Genomic DNA, 20594 nt, shown 5'->3' on the forward strand with positions numbered 1-20594 from the left:
GTGTGCTGGAATGCATGTACAAGTGTGTGAGCCTTAAACATCAGCATTTCACACTGTCTACCAAAGCCGGTGTGGTTGTTTTGTGTGAAAGGCACCTTTAGGGAATGAGAGGGCTAAAGTCTACCTGCAAATTTCCAAGCTTCAGATTTAGCTATCATAACCCCTTTGGCACTGCCTGTTATACTGGCTTCGTGTCCTGTCTGTGTTCTTGTGTGAAAGGCACAGGGGGTTTCAGGGGCCGCAAAGTGAACAATTTCCGAGCTTCGGCATAGCCACTGAGCAGATTTATGAGGATTGGACATTAGCATTTGTCATGCCTTTAACGCTGTCTGTCAAACGTGGTGTTGCTGTTTTGTGTGAAAGGCACAGAGAAGAATGAGGGGGCCGTGATGGCCCTGTAAATTTCCCAGAGGGGCCAAGGATGAAGTTGACACAGCAATTTCAAGGCTGTAGTGGGAGTCTCTATGCGGAAATGTGCAAGACTTAAGCTTAAAGCATTCGTAGCCCCTTTCAGACTGCTTATCAAATCCCTGCTCTGTGTGAAAAGCACCAGACAGGGACAGGGGACAAAGGTGACCTGAGAAATTCCAGGTTTCTGAGGCAGCGAATATGCAGTAATATGAGTTTTAAGCTTCAACATTTGTAGCCCCTTTCACAGTGCTTGTCAAACCGGCATCTTTGTTCAGTGTGAAAGGCACCAACATGGATTGGGACGGGACGAAGGTGTACTAAAAATGTCCAGAAAGATGTGCAGAAATATGTGAGCCTTAAGCTTTACCGTTCGCGGCCCCTTTCACGCTGCCTGTTAAACCTGGCATTGACTTTATTGTGTGAAAGGCACCAACATCGACTAAGTGGAACAAACTCCACCTGACAATTTTCAGGCATTGTAGGTAGCCACTGTGATGGAATTTGTGAGCCCTAAACATTTACCATTTACACCCCCTTCCACGCTGTCTGTCAAATGCAGTATCACTGTTTAGCGTGAAAGGCACTACCACAGAAATGGTTCACAAAGTTGACCTGGAAATGAATACATTTAGCGTTCATGGCCCCTTTCACCCTGCTTGTTATCCTGGCTATCCACGGTGGTTGCTCTGTGTGAAAGGCAATCAAGAGTCATGATTAGCATTGTTGCGACTCAACTGCGAATTTCTGGGTTAATGTCTTCCAGGCGCCACTTTTGTTATGCTTGCACAGCTCATGACGCTTTTGCGGTCTTTGGTGGCTCATCTCTCCAAGACAAGCAACGCTGGCTTTTCTTACCAGCAACTGCTGTCAATAAGCACGTAACCATGGCGACGAAGGCCCGCATTTGACTTCCTTTTCACTTAGTCTGAACTGGAGAACTGGAAGTGAAACTACACATTTGGCATTTTTTTTGGTTGTTTTGCTTAACAGAAAGAAGGAACATTTCCTCAGAAAGTTCTGCTTGAGCGTGCCGAGATTACTCGTGTTTGCTTAAACCCAATTGGTTCGGTTCGGGGTTGACTACGATAACTCTACTCAGACAAATGATCCACGACAAAGGATGAACCTAACTAGAATTTGATTCAAATTTAAAGGTACCACATTGAGTAGGGACTTCTGCTTGAGCATGCCTAGACTACTTAAGATTAAAATAACTCAAGTGTGTGCACCTGAAAGCACTCTTGACATTAAAGTTGAGCAGTAACTGTAACACAAGATGCTCCGTTCAGACCTGACCAAACGATTCACACAAGAAGGAAAACTAACTTAAGTACCTCACTAAACGGTGCTGGCGACAATGAGTAGTAAGTACTGCTTGAGCGTGCCTAGACTACTTAACTTGACCCAAATAAACAATACACACCCAAAGGGAAAACTAATTGCACAGTAGCTGAACTAAAACTAAAGTCAAAGCACCCATGACATTAATTGATGTGCGAGCGTGCCAAGACATCACTCAATCCAATCAAACTCGACACAAAAGAGGAACTAGTGTTTGATCAAAACGAGTGACGAACTGAAAGGGTGTTCACCTGAAAGCAGCCATGATTTCAAAATTGAGTAAGAACTACTGCACGAGTGTGCCTAAACTACTATTTAAGAAAAAAAAAATCTGGTCCACGAAAAAAGGAAAACAAACTCGAGTCGTATAAGTATTGAAGAGCACGTTATTCTGCACAAAAAAAAAGTTTATTTGCCACACTTCTCCTTCCACAGTTCTCAACTCATCCAAACCATCCAAACTTTAAAAGATTCATAAAATTCATACAATGTTGGGAATTACTTTCCATATTCAAACAGTTCATAGCTGTGCAAAAAATCCGCATTATTCACACACAGACGCACAAAAAAAAAAGGAAAAAACTTTAAGTGAATCAGATGTTAAAAATCAGTAAAAACAAAAACAGTTTCCCGTCTTTTGGAACATCTTGGGAGCTACTGTATTCCCATTACAAAAAAAAAATAAAAAATCCAAAATTTTCACAATAAAAATCACCAAAGAAAGAGAAATGTATATCCTCCTTTAGCATTTCTTCACTGATTCAATTGCCATTCCCAAAATTGATCAATAAAATTAGAAAATCCTCAGTCTACAGTTCTCCAACATTCCCACCTTCCACAGTTTTCACAGTAAAATATGCAATAATTCTCCATATTTACCTGCACCGTCAAGCCATTCCAACTTCACACATTTAAACACATTCAAGATATCTTGGGAATGATTTCCATTCGCAACCATTCCAAATTTCCACAATAAATGTTCCAAATGAGGTAGTAATTTACACATTACCTTCCAATTTCACATTTCACCATCAATTCAAACCATTCCATCTTCACGTGTTTAAATTTTCACAACAAAACTCTCAAATGAATACATACTTCACATCTCGACCTCCTCAGGCCGTATTTCTCAACCAACTCAAAATCATTCCAAGTCTGACATTCAGCTCAAATAATTCCATAGCATTCCTGTTCAGTATTTTCAGCATTCACACGCAATTTAACAACAATTTGCATTCTCACATTATCCTTTAATTGTACAAGTAAAACAACTGCATTCCCGACCAGATTCCGAAAGGGTCTTTCAGCCCGAGTGCTGTGGATTGATTAACGATGTTAGGTAAACAAGTCCTGCAGTTCTACCTGCTATCTGGCGTTTGACCCTCCCACCTCCGGGCCATCGGGTTCACAGCTGGGCCGCTCCCTTGTTGAGCTTTCCGTGTCAGACCCAGCAAGTCTCGTCAAACCCTGGAACACCACCACCGCCGCCGCCACCCCTCACGGCTCGAGACCCAGCGTCTCTGAACTCAGTCAGGCAAGTTCACCGAGAGTTGAGTCCAAATGTGGATTATCTGTTGTCAGTGGGTTTGGGTGTAAGGTGAAATATATTTCATCTTAATTACATGCGCTGCTGTTCATCTGGGTTTACCAAAGCTGCATGATCAACAGTCCTGTAATATTTAAGGCTTTTTTTTTCCTTTGAGGAACAGTTTTTTTAATCTTTGAGGAGCAACTTTGTGATTTTGAGCAGTATTTTTTTGCAGGATAATCCCAGTGACCTGAAGCAAAGGTTTTATTACAAAATAATGAATGATAAATAATGATTTTTTTTAAAATTATAATATTATCAGTAGGGATGTAACGATATCCAAACATCACGATACGATATTATCACAATATGAAGGTCACGATACGATAATTATCATGTGGGGGTGTTGGCGATAAAAAGATCACAATATTGTAAAAAAAAAAAAAAAAAAAAAAGAGCTCATACTAAAAAAAATCTCAATATTGTGTTTTTGTACATAACAACAATGCATGTAAACCACCTACAATCGCTAATAACAATATTGAGGCACTTACTTGCTTATTCAAGCACACATTGATCGCTTCACAAGCAAATTAGATTCCCCTTCATCTGACAATTAGCATAGATTTTAAACATGGAAGGCCAAAACATCCCTAATGAAAATTAAATTGCACTAATAAAATAGCCACTAGAAGGTGCTAGAACTTGACAAATGGAAATCAACCTGACTTTTTTAACAGATGTGTTCCTTTTAAATATTGTGAACATGACGACGACGATATTGTGACAGTTTTAATATCACGATATCACAATATTGCCCTTATCGTGATGTCCCTAATTATCAGTATTGTTCATGTATTAAATCCACATTGTGATTCACAACAAATTGCATTTTCAATAATGTCTCATAAGAGCTTCAAACATTTAAAAATGTCCCAATAAAATAGCTTTTTAAAATACGGAATAATGTCATGACAGCTTTTATATAACCTTGCTCTCGCAAGATGGATTCTTGCGGTATTTGTGAGTTCACAAACTCCGGAGAATACATCTTGTACCGCTCCCGCCGATAACCACCAGTGGTTCGGGCCAATCACAGAGCGACATTGTGTTTGGGGGCGGGATATGCAGCTGTGATGACACCAGGAAGCCAGCGCCAAAGCCGGAGCGAACAAACAAACAAACAAACCTAACATGGACGAATGGACGCTGCAATTAATTCTGTTCTCGCAGAATTACTCACCGTTTCCTTGTTGAATGTTGAACAGCGAGAGGCACATCGTGCATTTCGAGCTGGTAAGATGTTCGTGCTTTTGCCCCTTCAGCAAGAACGTGGCCGTGATTGGTTAAAACAAACGTGTAGAATGTTGCATCGTCCAATCAGCTCGAATTATTGTACAGAATATCCTGCCTATTCCCGACGAAATTATTGTGGAGATGTACCAGATGGATATCCATCCAATAGCCTGATGGATATGTAATATCCATCTGGCTATTGCCAGGTTAGCTTTTATAATGGCCACCAAAATGTTAAAAACAGTTATTAATGCTCTACATCAGTGGTGGCCAAGTTCTGTCCTCGAGAGCTTCTCCAGACTGTTTTCCATCTCTCCTTCCTTCAACGCAGCTGAATCTAATAATCAGCTCATCAGCAAGCATTACAGAAGCCTGCTAACGATCCTGATCATGAATCAGGTGTGTTGTTGGAAAGAAACATAGAAAACAGACTGGATAGGGGCTCTCAAGGACCACCACTGCTCTACATGAACTCTTTTTAATAATTTCCCGCCATGATTTAATTATGCCCCACAGGTCACGTTTTGGAAAAAAAATTGATAACGTCTCACATGAGACCTTGCAACATGTGAGCTTCTTCAAACACTTCATATTGTCCAACAAGAGTCTTCTTATTAGGCATTTAATAATGTGAGACGGTTCAAGAACGCCACAGACAAGCTCATCGTGTAAGTTCACAACTATGTTGTTATTGTCCATCTTGAAAATGAAATGGATTCATTCCTTGAGTCTTCCGTCTCTCTCTCTGAGGGACATGATGAAACTTGCGTTTCCTGAGGGCGGCCCCCCCCTCCCGTCCCACCCCCTTGGGGGTTAGCGTCCCGTCTCAGAGACGTAAACACGGGTGACAAATGGGATCAGGTATCAGGTGTCGGCATGGATGATTTATAAAGTGGACAAACAATGGATGGGGTGTGGTGGAGGATTTGGGGGGGGGGGGAGCTTGGAGCGCATATTCCTGCGCAGCTTTAGTTCCAGTACGAATCATTTCCCGTTAATTCCTCCCGGTTTTGTCATCAATGTGGTGCGGATTAGAAAGGGTGGTGGGTGGTGGCGTGATGTGTGTGAGTGGGCGTGTTTGGTGGGGCTGATTGAAGACAGACGTCCACAAGAGTTCTTCTTCTTCTTCTTCTTGTCGCTGCCATTGGAGGTGTGGTGGAGATCGGCGGTGGGGATCTAGAAGGAAGAAGCAAGCAGCAAAGTACTTCCCCTTCATTCACACATTCACACATGCCTCACTGGGCTATACACATTGAAATTGTGACCACTGCCAAGAAGTACATTTAACTTTATGGGCAGATCGAAAGAAGGATTGCGTTGACCACCTTTTCGCCAGTTGTTGTTTTACTTGCCCTTAGTCTCCACTTTGCTGCGGTAGACTGCGCAGTCTGTGTACAGTCGAAAATAAAATAAAAAAATATATAGTAAAATAAGAAAATTAATTACCGTATTTTCACGACTATAAGGCGCACCTAAAAGCCTTAAATTTTTTCAAAAGCTGACCATGCGCCTTATAATCCAGTGCGCCTTATACATGGACCAATATTGTTGTCAAGACGCTATCGGTGACCCTGCACGATCGGTAACGCGCATGCGGCGAAGATCCCGTCATCTTGGATCGCTAGCTAATACTAATACTTTACCTCCGAGAAAATAATAAAACAGCTGTTTATTCATTTTGGGAGTGAATGGAGTTGTCAGAAATCTGGTGTGTAATCTTTTAATAAAGTTTGACTGACCTATCTGACTGTTTTGTTGACATTCCCTGTAACGCAGCACCATCTAATGGATGCATAATGTAACCCCAGCCTCTACTGTAGCGCCTTATATATGGAAAAAGTTTTAAAATTGTAATTCATTGAAGGTGCTGATGATGATGATGATTCAGAATGCGGTGCGCCTTGTAGTGCGGAAAATACGGTACTTCAAATAAGCAAAATTAGAATTATTAAAAAACAAAAACTAACTGAAACATTTTATGTTTACAAAACTATATACATTATCGCAAAAATGTCCTTTGTTTTAGTCTTTGGTAATTAATTTAATGCATGAGCCTTTGGGGATGATTTTAAATGTGATTTTTACGTAGATTTATTTTGATATGAACCGGAATAAGGACGTTTGAAAGTGTGTCACACAGAAGTGACATCATCTCGCAGCAGCCAATAGAAAAGCACCTTCAGATTACATCGCTCCCATGGTGTTTTTCAAATATGGCGCACAAGTAATACACGGTAAAAAAACAAAAAAAAACAAAAAAAAAACTCAAACTAGACATTTATTAAATAACTAAAACTACTAAAAACTAACAGAACCACCCTGAAAACTAATCAAAACTAACTAAATTTAAAAAACCAAACTCAAAACAAATAAAAACTAACTAAAATGAAACATTCCAAAACTATAATAACCCTTGCATCCAAATCCACTTTTCCGCAAATGTCAGTTTATGTCAGCCCCCCCCCAAATCTCCACTTTGCTTCTGTTTTATTGCTGCCTTAGGCTTCAACTTTCACGTTGAAAATTTTGTTATCAGTTTTGGATGTGGTCATTTTGCAGGATCTCCATGAAAGCGGCAACTAGTTGTACTTTCCTAGTCATGCATGGGTGCAGAACTGCTTCTAAAGCGTCATAATGTCACCATATTAGACATGGTCAACTGTAATAATCGACGCATTGTTCTGTTAATTCCTTTCTGACAGTGAATTGGATGTCATTAGATGACCCCGTGAGAACATTGTGACACAAGACTTTGTGTGTGTGTGTGTGTGTGTGTGTGTGTGTATGCGACCCCTCCGCAGACTTGTTTACAACTGCGTGCGTGTGCGTGCGTGCGTGGGTTCAGTGGCACTCTGGTATGTGTGTCCGTGTCAGAAGAATATGGCTCAGTGTCGCGGCCAGCGCTGCCCGCGTTCTTCTGAAAGTCGGCCCGCACGGCCTCGCCGTTCTCAAGTCCGGCCTTGTTTCCCCCCCCTCGCCTGTTTGTTCAGCTGGCCCACCAGCAGGGACACCAGAGATGCCCCCCCCCCCCCCCCCCCCCACCCCCCCACACACACACACACAACCTCGCCAACCCTCTCCACCTCGGACACCTCTTTCGCCAAATCGCCCCCATCTCGGGTCATCGACCTCCTGACCTTTTCACCTGGGGGTATGGGAGGGTGGGCGGGGTTATTTGCTCCAAGGCCTTCGTTTAAGAAGGGTGTTTTGTTCGGGTCTCATTTGTGCCACAGTCTGGGCTCAAGCCCTTGTCATCAGTGCCATTGATCTGCTCCAAATGAGCTGATTAGGGGGGGGGCTGCAGTTCGTCCTGTTGCGCGCTGAGGGGGGCTTAGCTCGGCATGACGAGGAGGGGGCCGATTTGGGATGAAGGACGGCAGGTCGAGGGGCCACGCCGGGCCAAACACAGTCGGGCATTCACCACTGGAGGATGCGACATGAAATTCGCGCTGGTTGGATTCGGGGAATGGAGTTGAGTTGAGTTTTGATGGTTGAGAATTTTGTTTGTTTGTATTAAGAAAGGCTGTAAAAACCAGAGGCAAATAAATGATCCAAATGGCTGCCTAAACAGACGACAGATGAAAAGAAAATGTGTAGTCTAACCAATAAAATTCCTACAATTTGTACTGTTAAAGAAGAGGAACTGATTAAAGTTTATATCAACACAGGTTATGTTGTGTATTGACTACCAGAGGCAAGTCATTTACTTATTGGCCGCCTCAACAGGCTGCAGGATTGATCCAAACGGGGAGTATAAACAGTACAAGTCCAACGTCATATACTGATAAATAAAGAGGAAACTGTTTACAAAGACTAGAATTCACATCAACTAAGACTGTATTTAGTGTTGTGACAACCAGATAAAAGTTTGCCTAAATGGGCCATGGAATAAATGAAAATAGGCAGTTTAAACAGTCAAATTACTGCAATATGTACTATAAAAAGGATGAGACTTAAGTTCAACCATGAAAAGATAATTCACTAATTAGCCACTTAAACGGGCTGCAAGATAAATGCAAATGGAAGTTTATAAGGTATAAACAGTGAAATTCCTACAATATGCACAGCCAAAAAAGCAGAAACTGATAACACCTATTAAAGGTCAGCAAAAGTTATGTAGTTTCAGTGCCTAAATGAGCTGCAGATTAAAATCCAAACAACAAATAAAAGTACGTTTGATTGTACCAACAGCATTTAAGTTTCACAAATACAGGAACACTGTTTGGTGTGCGACCATTTTGAACAATTTCCGGGTTTGCTACTTAAACAGGCGGCAGAATAAAACACAATCAGTAAGTTCATAGCAGGAATAGCAGCATGTAATGCTAACTCAAAGCAAAGTCTAGTTTACTCACAAAACAGTCTGTGGAATAAAACTCAAACAGCAAATATAAAAGTATGTTTCCTAACAATATGTGGTGCCAACTCAAACTAAGGAAACTCAGGTTTGGCGAGGAACCATTTTGAGCAGCCTGTTTAGTTTGACCCCTAAATGGGCTGCAGTCTCAAATCCAAATAGTAAGTAAAAGTATATGCTATTTAGCGGCATCAACAACATCTAATGCTATCTCTAATACGAGAGAAAAGCTTATTGTGGCGCCATTTTGAACAACCTAGTAGTAGAAGCATGTGTCACACCAACCTTATAATTGCAGACTGGGTGTAATCTAAAGACTCCCCATACCCAACCCTGTATACACGGAGAGTCCTCCCGCTGCTATGCCAGGGATTAAGATGCTCAACGGGCTGTAAATAACACGCAAGGCATTCAACGCTTGTCTACCAGCCATCAATAATTTTTTAGAGAAATGGTTTGAGTGTCTACAGGCCAGCGATAAGATGGCGATAAGAGTTTACTTGTTCTGGATGCAAATGCAGATGCTAAGCTAACGTAGCATACGGGCCGTCTGACAATGAAAACAGAGGACAAGGAGCAACACTGTTAAAGCAATAAACTGTTAGCGGTGTTAGCTTATCGATGCATTTATCGGTGTTAACTTTTGTTTATGATTTGGATTCGTCCAACTATGCAGACTGCCAATTGAGTCTGAATTTATCTGTTCATTTCAACCCCAAACTTTACAACTGTGAAGCAGCCAAAAGTTCACGGTGAGGCACCCGATTGTAGGGATGTAACGATATCCAAACATCATCATACGATATCACGATATGAAGGCCACGATATGATAATTATCACGATATTGTGGGGAGGTTGGCGATACAAAAACGATCACAATATTGTAAAAAAAGGAGCTCATACTAAAAAAAAAACTAAAAAAACCCCCACAATATTATGCTTTTGTACAGCAATGAAAAATATAAAAATCTTTTAAATATTATATAGAAAAATATATAAATATAAGATTTATATTGAGGCACATTCAGTTCCTCCACATATTGACTCACTTCACAAGAATATTATGTTCCCCTTCATCTGACCATTAGCATGGATTTTAAACATAGACGGGCCAAAACATGCCTTGTGAAAATTAAACTGCACTAAAAAAGTAGCCACCAGAGGGTGCTAGAACCGCACAATTGACTTTTTTAACATATGTGCTGCTTTTAATATCGTGACATGACGACGAAGATATATTGTGGCAGTTTTAATATCACAATATCATGATAATGCTGATATCGTTGCATGGATTTTAAACATAGAAGGGCCAAACCATGCCTTGTAAAAATTAAACTGCACTAAAAAAAAAAGTAGCCACCAGAGGGTGCTAAAACTGCACAATTGACTTTTTTAACATATGTGCTGATTTTAATATCATGACATGACGACAACGATATATTGTGGCAGTTTTAATATCACAATATCACGATATTGCTGGTATCGTTACATCCCTACCCAATTGTTGCTTTTGAGATGTCATGTCTCAAGTCAAAGGTGTTGAGGGTTTATCTTTCGAACCTGGCCTCCTCACAGCAAATCTTTATTTAAACGTCTGGAAGTACTCAGTGAGGGTCCATCCTCCTCCTCCTCCTCTTTTTTTTTTTTTTTGTCAAAATTATCTGTCCATTGGTGATAAACAGCCAGATCAGAGGCGAGGATTTAGCTATGTCAACACACACTCAAAGAGACACCATCCACCCGTCTCACGCTCCGTCCAGATCGGATTCATCGGAGGCGGGCCATTTTGATAAGTGTGTATAATTTTTTTCCCCCCCAGCGTCACTTGCATCATTGCGAATGACCAGCGATGACAAGGTCTCCCTAGAGCTGAAGTGGGGCGGTCAAATGTCCGCACGCCCATTCTTCCTCGCTTAGATATTGAAACGTGAATCAGATTTGTTTTAAAGAAAGAAAATTCTGGAAAATTGAATTCTTAAATGTGTAGTTTGGTGTCTGGCGTGTCTGCCCAGCCATGAAGTGTCAAATTAAAACAGTGCTTCCATATTGCTGATGGGAATGATCCAATTTCACTTAATTGGTCCAAAAAAAATTCTCATGATGAGGGAGGCGTTAATTCTTCATCAGGCAGACCAGATACCATCGCAGGTTCTGCTGTTCTGATTAGCAAAGGTACAAAGCAAAGGGATGTAACTAAATGTTTATTTGAGGGAGGCATTTTAGTTTTCTTTCAAAGAATGGAGAACTAATAAAAGTTGCAATCATGGATGCTAGGGGTGTTCAAAATAAATCGATTCGGCGATATATCGTGATGTTACAGTGCACAATTCTCGTATTGATGGAAATATTCAGCAAAACGCATTTACGCAGGGAAGAATGTTATATTAACGCAGTGCTTCTCAATTATTTTCTGTTAGATTTAAAGTGCATCTGGAAATTCAAAAATAAAATTAAATCCTTAATTCAACTATAAACATTTTTTGACTGACAATGTCAAACCATATGATACGGAAAAATAAAATTACATAAACTCAATAAATAATAATGCATTCAAACTGATCACCAACATTAACTTAGGACCACAATATTAAAAAAAAAACTTTAACCTGCAAAACAAAAATATATAAAATAATTTGTGCTGATTTTTTTTTGCTGTATGCAAACCGCGCATTCTCAGTGCAAACAAAACCCCTACACCACAGAGCGAATGCTCCCTGTGCACACTCTGCCAATAATGAGAGTGCCACTGCCCCCTAATGTAGTGGAGGTGCAATTGCACTTTATTCTAGGACAGTTAAAAAAAAATAAAAATTAAAAAATTAAAAAGCATGTTCCCCAAGGTCAAACGCGCCCCCTTTGATGGACCCTCGGGGGGTGGGGGCGCCCCACTATTTGAGAAGCACTGCATTAATGGAACATAATTTTCTTTCAATGCTGTTCAAACATGAAACAGATTGCAACCTGTTTGTTAAATACAGTGGCTCACAGTTATATAAGTATGAAGTTTCAGATAAATAAACATTTTCATACAAATTTTTACAGTGTACAAGTTTATTGAATAGTATTTTCTAAATTTGAGTAAAAAAAAAAAAATCACAATAATCGACTTATAGATTTGTATCGGGATTAATTGGCCTATGAATCGTGATACAGATCAACTCGCGAGGTACTAGGCAATTCACACCGCTAATGGATGCTAGCCATTACGAAAAAATTTCCGCATGGCCCAAGATCAACTTTAATTACGACACACTTAAAATGAACCACACGACTTTCCACTTGCAGTGACAAGTGATGCTGTTTTGGTTAGCAACAGCGTTCAAATGGGATGAGCCATTAACCTGTTGATGCTAACTTCCTTAAGCAACATCTTTTGCATTTACACCACAGACCTAATTGTGTATTTTTTAACGTCTCTTAAAATTGAAGCGGAACTTTCTGGTTTGTGTATTATGTCTTGAAACAAAGAAAGTAAAACCCCGAGAAAGTGGATGGGTCTCAGAAGAGTCACAACACATGCTCGAGGCGACCATCCCACTCGCTTCCCACGCTCGCTATCGATGACATCACCCGAGCGAGCGTCGCTGAAGACATTACCGGCGTCAATTTTTTGCGATCTGACGAGTGACGGCTCGGAGATTGGCGAGAACAGGAGAGAGAGCGCAGGAGAGTTGCGGCTTGGCTGAACTCACCATGAACCCCGGACAGATTTATTTTCTCCGGGGCCCGCTGTTCGCTCGGAGGGGCCCGGATTTACACGCCTCACCCCGCGCAGCTGGGAAGCGGAGCTGACGGCGGGATGGAAGATAGAAGGGATGAAGGGCAGGTTAAAAGTTAGTTTTGGGAGTGAACCAATGAAAATTTGTCCTTTTGGCTAACAGATTGCTGCAGTAAAAATGGATTCAGGGGGACACACTAACAAACAACAAAACGTGAGTGCAATGAGAACGCGGAGTGCTGCAGCAAACGGGAGACTGAGGGCAGCAGAAAATGGAAGCGCTGAGGCAAAGCGGACTCTGAAAGTGACAAAGAATGGAATGGACTCAAAAGTAGATAATCCATGAAAATGGCGACTGAGAGCAGCAAGACATTGTTCGGCTGCAAAGTGGAGACTGTGGGCACCCAGAAAATGAATTGCTGCCGCAAAGTGGAGACTGGGGACAACAAGAAAACCAAGTGCTGCAGCATACTGGAGACTTGACAAGACCAACAGAGCGCTGGCGTGTCATCAAGGAAAACGGAGCACTGCAGCCAAATGGAGACTGAGGGCAACAAGAAAATGGAGGGAGCTTCAGTGACATGCAGACCAAGGCAAGAAGATGGAGCACTGCAGCCAAACAGAGACTGGGGGCAATAAGAAAACACAAAGCAGAGATTGAGGGCTCGCAAGAAAACAGCAGTGCAGCAAAGCAGAGACTGAGGGCAGCGAACAAAGCACAGCACTGACCCAGAGTGGGATTCCCAAGACAACCCCCCTCCCCTTTTATTTCCTATTGTGGAATTGTTTTGACAATTGAAAGGTGGAGCCCAGAATGTGCTGTGTTCTGTGTGAATGCTTGTCACTCAACGATAAAAATATCCCCGCACAACATCAGTGATTCAGCAAGCACACACTGCAACCCCTGCACACCCTCTCAACGGCAAGTAAATAACCGCAAGGCGTAACGAAGAAGAAGGGAAGGAAGGAGGGGTGAGGGGGATGCGCAGTGCAGAAGAAAAGATGAGACCGTGCTCAAGTTTTCTGGCTGTGTTCTTGGCAGAGGGCCAGATCGGGAGACAATGGAAACCCTGTGAGGATCCAGACTTGTATAGACGCTCGCTGGAGCGTCGGCCTATTGGGAGGGAAGGTCCAGAGAGAGAGAGAGAAATGGAAGGAGGCGGGGTTAAGCACTGCCTTTTCACCAAAAAAAAGTAGGATGGCAGGGGAGATCAGTCACATGCTATAGAAAATATTGATCTGACAGACTCCATAAAGGGATGTACAGGCTCCTTCAGCGTCCTGCTGCCCACCCACCTCCCAATGGTTCTCATCATTCAGGATTCCACCAATGAGCCTCAAGAATCTTGATGGCACCTGCTCCAAGAAGGGAGTGGGACAATATCCCCCCATTTCCCCCCCCAAAAAATAAATCAGTCAAAGGCCTGTCTCGTGTAACATAATGTATCTCGCTTAGCCTTCCTGTCCACTTGAGAAACTACCGGAAAAAAAAAAAAAAACAGTGCTGATGAAAAGTGGAGACTGACAGCAGTAAGAAAAAAAGGTGTACTGCCGTGAAGTGGAGACTAAGGGCAACAAGAGAATGTAAATAAGCAACTAAGGACAAGACTCGCTAAACAACAGAAGGGACACAATGGTCTCATGAATTTACTTTCGAAGGGAATCACTTTTATCCCAGATAAGACTGAGGTTAACAAGGAAAAAGGAGCACTGCAGCAAAGTGGAGACTGAGGGCAACATTTTCACAGTGATTCAGCAAAATGAAGACTATTGACAAGAACAGATGGAGGATCTCAGCGATTTTGTTCTAACAAGATTAATTGCATCCAAGATGAGACTGAAGGCAACAAGGAAAAAGGAGCACTACAGCAAAGTGGAGACTGAGGGTAAAATTTTCACTACCTCCGTAAAATGGAGACTAATGAAAAGAACAGAACGAGGATCTCTCCAGTTTGGTTCTAACAAAATTAATTGAATTCAAGATGACACTGAAGGCAACAAGGAAAAAGGAACACTGCAGTAAAGTGGAGACTGTGGGCAACAAAAAATTGAGAATTAAGCAAAGGAGAATAAGTTTCGATAAAAAACAGAAGAGAACAATGGTCTAATTTTAAGTAGATTAATTTGATTAAAGGTGACACTGAGGGCAACAAAAAACGGAGTGATGCAGTAAAGTGGAGACTGAGGTCAGCAAATGGGGTGAGACTGCAAAAGAAAAAAAAAGGACTTGTTATCAAACGCCACCAACGTAAGACAAAATAGCTTCATGTATTTCTTTCTAAGATGATTAAGTTCAAACTGAGAGCAGCATGAAAAATAGGGAAAATGGGGCACTGCAACAAAGTGGAGACTACGGACAAGGGAAAAATGTCCTTTTGCATTAATGGCAAGGGAAATCAATTTGATCAAATATGGATTTCGTTCAACAACAAGCAACAAAAACAAAACAAAAAAACAAAAAAAACGTAGGGATACAATAATGTGGAGACTGAGGGCATTGTAGGAAAAAAAAAATCTTTTAAAGGCCTCTCATCTCGGATCATCCCTGAGGCTTTTTAATAAGAAAACAAAGAAGGGATTTTTACCCCCCTCCTTCATTTGGTTAGCTTTCATTTCCTGCTCTGTCCAAATATCAAAGTTCCGATTCTGAGTACGCTACAATGGCCGTACGCACCAGAACAGTCAGGCAACGGGGTTGGTAGAGGGGGGGGCATTCTTGCTACCCTTAGTCTCATCTTGGATCAAATGAATCACCTCAGAAGGAAATACAAGTAAATGATTGTTGTGTTCCGTTTGTTAGCAACTTTCATTCTCATTTGCTGCAGCAATTTTTATTTTTTTTGCCCTCAGTCTCCACTTTATCACAACGCTCCATTTTTTTTGCTTCACCCACATTACTCCCCCAAAAAATGCACAAAATCAGTGAGAACTTGCTGGAGGTCAGATTCGAACCCTGAACCTCATAACTAAGGCTAACTGTTAGCTCACCGTGCTTCTTTTATTTCTAGGTAGATTGAAGCAAGTTCATTCCAGCAAAAAGAAAACATGGCAAATGAAGCAAATCGCACCAGTAGAAAAAATAAGGAGCAAAATTTGTTTTGAAGTGTGGTTGTCAAGTGTGTGTGTTTTTTTTTCTTTATGCAAAACGGGCAAAATCAATTAAAATAGGGGGAAAAAAGTGAGAATTTATTTGAAGGCCAATATCGGCCAGCCCTTGATGTGAGTGCATTGTTGCGGTAAGCAGAGGTTACCAAAGGACACTCGGCGGTGTTGCAAGAGGAAAGGAAGTGAAACCAGAGGCCTGAGCAATTTTGACTCACACTTTGTCTGTTTGTCTGCCTGCTTTCAAATCACGCCATGAAGGAGATCCAAAAATTATTCACAGTGCTTCACTTCTTTACACATTTTATTGCGTTACAGACAAACTGGATTAAAAACGTTTTTTTCCTCAACATTCAACACACACAACCCTTTTATTTATTTATTTATTCATTTATTTATTTTTATTTTTTTTGCCTTTGTTACAAAGCTCAAAATTGAGTTCAGTTGCACGCACCTGTCCTTATACATGCAGTTGACAGAGCACAAACCAAGCATGAAGTCAAAAGGAAGACCTTTGAGGCGGGCAAGGTTATTTTAGTTAACAAAAACAAAAATTCAAAAAACAATTTTGTTAACGAAATAAAATAAAAATGCCTTTTAAAAAAACGAAAACTAACTGAAACTGCATTTTATGTTTCCAAACTAACTGAAACTAACTATAATGATAGCAAAAATGTCCTTCGTTTTAGTCTTTGGTAATTAATTTAATACATGAGCCCTTGGGGATGATTTTAACTGTGATTTTAAGTAGATGTATTTTTTATTTTAACCGCCGGAAAAAGGACGTGTGAAAGTGTGCCACACAAAAGCGACGTCATCTAGCAGCAGCCAATAGAAAAGCACCTTAAGATGACTTCGCTCCCATGGCGTTTTTTTTTTTTTTTTTTTTATATTGTGCAAAAGTAATTAAAAAAAACAAAAAAAAACAAAAAACTAATACTGAAACTAATATAAACTAAACCTAAGCATTTATTAAATAACTAAAATGAATAAAAACTAACAGAAACACCATGAATACTAATTAAAACTAAATTTAAACAACAAAACTCAAAAAGAAATAAAAACTAACTAAAATGAAAAATTCCAAAACTATGATATCCTTGGAGACGGGGACAGTCTGGTGGCACGGATCTGGGCAAGGCTACACCAAATGTTCTGCTACTTTCAATGTCTCAATGAACAGAGTGGTATGCCAAGCAGATTTTACAATTAATTAAAAGCTTCACCAAGTTTGACCACAATCTGACCTTGCAAGTATCTAAAGCTCCCAATTGTGCAGCATAACAAAATGTGGAAAAAGTGAAGCACTGTCAAATACTTTCCGGATGCACGGTAAATAGAATTCAAGGTCACGCATTGCTTTGAAATGTGGGGGGGGGGGGGGGGGGGGGGGGGGGCACAGTTTTATTCGCACATTGTTGTGCGGCAGAGCAGTTGGTGGACGCGCAACATCCTGCGTACACAAAAAACAAAACGCGGAGCGAGAGGGGACATCCCCTCCGTCAACCCCCGCCGCCCCAGCCCCGCGCATCCGCCGTGCAACCAGCACACTGTCAGGCCTCTATGGAGACATGAAAAAAGTCCCAAAAGATCCCCCGCAGAGGAGAGCCGACGGTTGGGCTTCTCTGGCGCTTGATAAAACACCAAAGATGGCCCCTCCCCAACCCCCCCAAAAGCCTCAACGAACGTCACACAATGGAAATTCAAATTTCGCAATCACCATTAAATGTGCGTATCCACAATTTGCACCATAATAAATAAATATTGTTCGTAGGGCTGTACACAAACTACTGGTAATTAACATGCACAAAGGTGGGTTAAAAAAAATACATAAAAAGGTGGTAACTTTTTACTACTATTCATTTTTACATTTTATATAATATGCAGCATATTTATTGAATACTGTATATATTTTATTTATATTTAATATTTATTTATATAATATTATTCATTACATTGTATTATATTATTTATTTATTCATTCATTTTATTTATTCATATCTTCTTTGTTTTGACTATGTATTTTTTATTCATTTATTTGAAATGAATCAATTCTTTTTCCAATAATCTATTTTATTATTATATATTATATAAATTATATTTTAGTGATATTTAATATTTATTTTTATATTATTCATTACATTGTATTATTTATTTATTCATTATTTATTTATTTATTTATTCATTGTATTTATTCATATTTGCTTTGTTTTTACTATGCATTTTTCGTTCATTTATCTGCAATTAAGCAATTATTTTCCATGAATAAGGAAGGAAATGCTTTTAAATTTTTCAATTTTGTCTGTCTTAAATTTTCATGTATATTTTGTTAAAAAAAAAAACACAATTTTATTTTACTTGATTTAACCCATTATACTTTCCTCTTTGTTTTGTTTTTATCCGCATTTCGCATTTCACTTACGTAACCTATATTAGCAATGGAACTGTTTAACTCTTTATCACAATTCAAAATCGTCCTCACAGGTTGAACATTTTTCTGTCCCATGTGCGGGTTAGTCCGCAAAACTGACTGCACCCAACTTCAACGAGCAAAACTTGCACACGTAAAGACGTAACATTTCTGATGAGTACTCCATTGAGGCATTTAGGGCCCTACATTTGTAATCCACATAAATCGGGCACAACGGGTGACCTCACTGCGTGTCAGGGGCAGGTTAGACCGGTGTTGGTAATATTGCGGACGAGCGCAGCCAGCCCCGCTGCTGTGGGAGTGTCTACGACTGACTAAAGCTGTAAAGTAACATAGCTCCTCTCATTCCTTTTAATTACAAGTGACGGGAGACGGCGCGGAAGAGGGCGATGCGTGATCGCTGCGATTCATGCGTGACAAACATTTCTCCAGCTATGGTGCGGCAACAGACAACATTGAGCAAGTCAACGAATGAGCTTGTGATAGCCGCCGGTGACATGAAAAATATCATGTCTGCCTGATCAAATTCCCCAAAATCACATCAGAGAATCGGTCTACCTGCGGCAATATTTAGACGTAGTCCGAAATTCACAGTTGTCTATGAAAATAGAGATTTGTGCTGTTTTATTGCATTTTAGTATAATCTTGATGGCTTGTATAATTCCAACATGATAGTATTGGCACTAAGAGGTGGATGAGGTCAATTATGGGCCCAGGTAGCCAAAGCACAGCCCACCAAAGGGAGCAACACAATGCAATCAGAATCAGGTGTCGCTTTGGTGATCCTCTGTGACTCAAGTTGCTCCGCCTTCCTCTATCACCTCCTCCCCTCTCTTCCTTTATCTTTGGGGATGAGGGAAAGAGGAGAATGGGGAAGACAGCCACTTTCATGGCTGACTTGGGAGCCATTAGCCCCTCCCCCCCAAAAGTGCGCTCGGGGGGCCTGTTCTGGCTCCTCGGCGTATTAATCTGCAGTGACAGCTTCGCTGTTTAGCAAATCCAGCCAGGATTTGTGGGGCACGGCCGCCCCGGCGCCACTCTGCTCCATTAACCCTATGACCTCTGGGCACACGGCACCCGGGCCGAGGCTCACGGATGACAGCGGAGCAACCGGTGGGACACCTGTCCGGTGTCACTGATGCCCGAGCCAAGTCCTCCTATCGGGAATTTACCCGATTGCCAACACTGGCGCTGGCTTAAATGGTCCTCATGGGTCCAAAAAATATTCATATTTTCAAATTCTACACTTGAAATGACACATAATACATTGAAGTACCTGAAAGATTGGCGAGCTCGCAGCAATTTTAATGTTGCCAGGTTGAAACCACATTTTGGCACAGCCATCTTTCAAAGGTCCATAGTAACGGGTATCTGAGGGAAATGAGATTGAGCCCAAACTCTCAGGAACTGTTCAAAGACCACTGGAAAGTACATTCTAGGTGGTGTTTATGGATCTCACTCTGTTTCACCCATCCTTCCTTCCTTTAGTCTTTCCTCTGGTCTCTTGAGGTCTCCCTAATTTGTCGGAATTGAGATGTTTATGGGGTTGAAGAATGATTCTGGTTTTATAACTAAGGGTGGTAAGTGGTGTCTGGTTGGTGCTGGATTTCACTTTGTTTCATCTCTCTTTTCTTTGATCTTTCCTCTGGTCTCCTGACGACTTCACGACTCTGGCGGGACTCTGAGGTAGATTTTTAACGGGTTTCAGGTGAAATAAAGAGCACAAACTCACACCCACGATAAAGAAAAAGGAAATCTTGAATACCAAAAACAAAACTTTTTTTTTTTTCTTAAAAATGAATCCCAACCACTGGCCCGTCGGCCGATCTCCCCGTAACCACCCAACGAGTTTACTTCAGCTCAGAAAGCCTTCGTTAAGACACCAGTGGGAACGTGAGAACGCGGCTGCACGTATGCACAAGATCTTGCTCATAAATCTCAGGTCAAGTCGGTTCGCCGACTATTGTTGCGGCTAACCTACATATTTGCTGATTCTCTTGTTTAACGAGGAGACGGATGATGCTTGTAAAAAACAAAAACAAAAAAAACACACTTGTAAAAAGCGCGACAAGTTGACTCCATGCCGTTTGAGCACTGCACATGTGACGAGCGCTAAAATGTTGCATCACAAGCGCAAAAAGCCAATGAACGTTATCTAATCAACAAGATTGAATCAATGGCACTGTGTGACTTGGTGATAAAGATGTGTGTCATTGATCCCTTCTTACATCAGGCTGAACAAATGGGGGAGGAGGGGGGGGGGGGGGGGGGGGGGGTGAAGCACAAAAATTGTGTACATTTTCGGGGGTTTTCTGTTATTGAAAATCAATTGCAGAGGTTAGGAAGCAAGGCACATGAATAGCAGGCATTTACAAAATAATGGACAACTCTCCTAAAAATTTTGCTTACA

The 20594-nt window shown here is 41.1% G+C and overlaps 1 long non-coding RNA gene across 6 annotated transcripts in view; it reads right to left on the minus strand.

Moving 5' to 3' along the window:
- Positions 1-20594, minus strand: part of LOC144031619 (uncharacterized) — a 139975-nt gene that overhangs the window by 10932 nt on the left and 108449 nt on the right. The window lies entirely within an intron of this gene.

Source organism: Festucalex cinctus, chromosome 12 (genome assembly GCF_051991245.1).
Source record: "Festucalex cinctus isolate MCC-2025b chromosome 12, RoL_Fcin_1.0, whole genome shotgun sequence".
NCBI classification, from domain to species: Eukaryota; Metazoa; Chordata; class Actinopteri; order Syngnathiformes; family Syngnathidae; genus Festucalex; species Festucalex cinctus.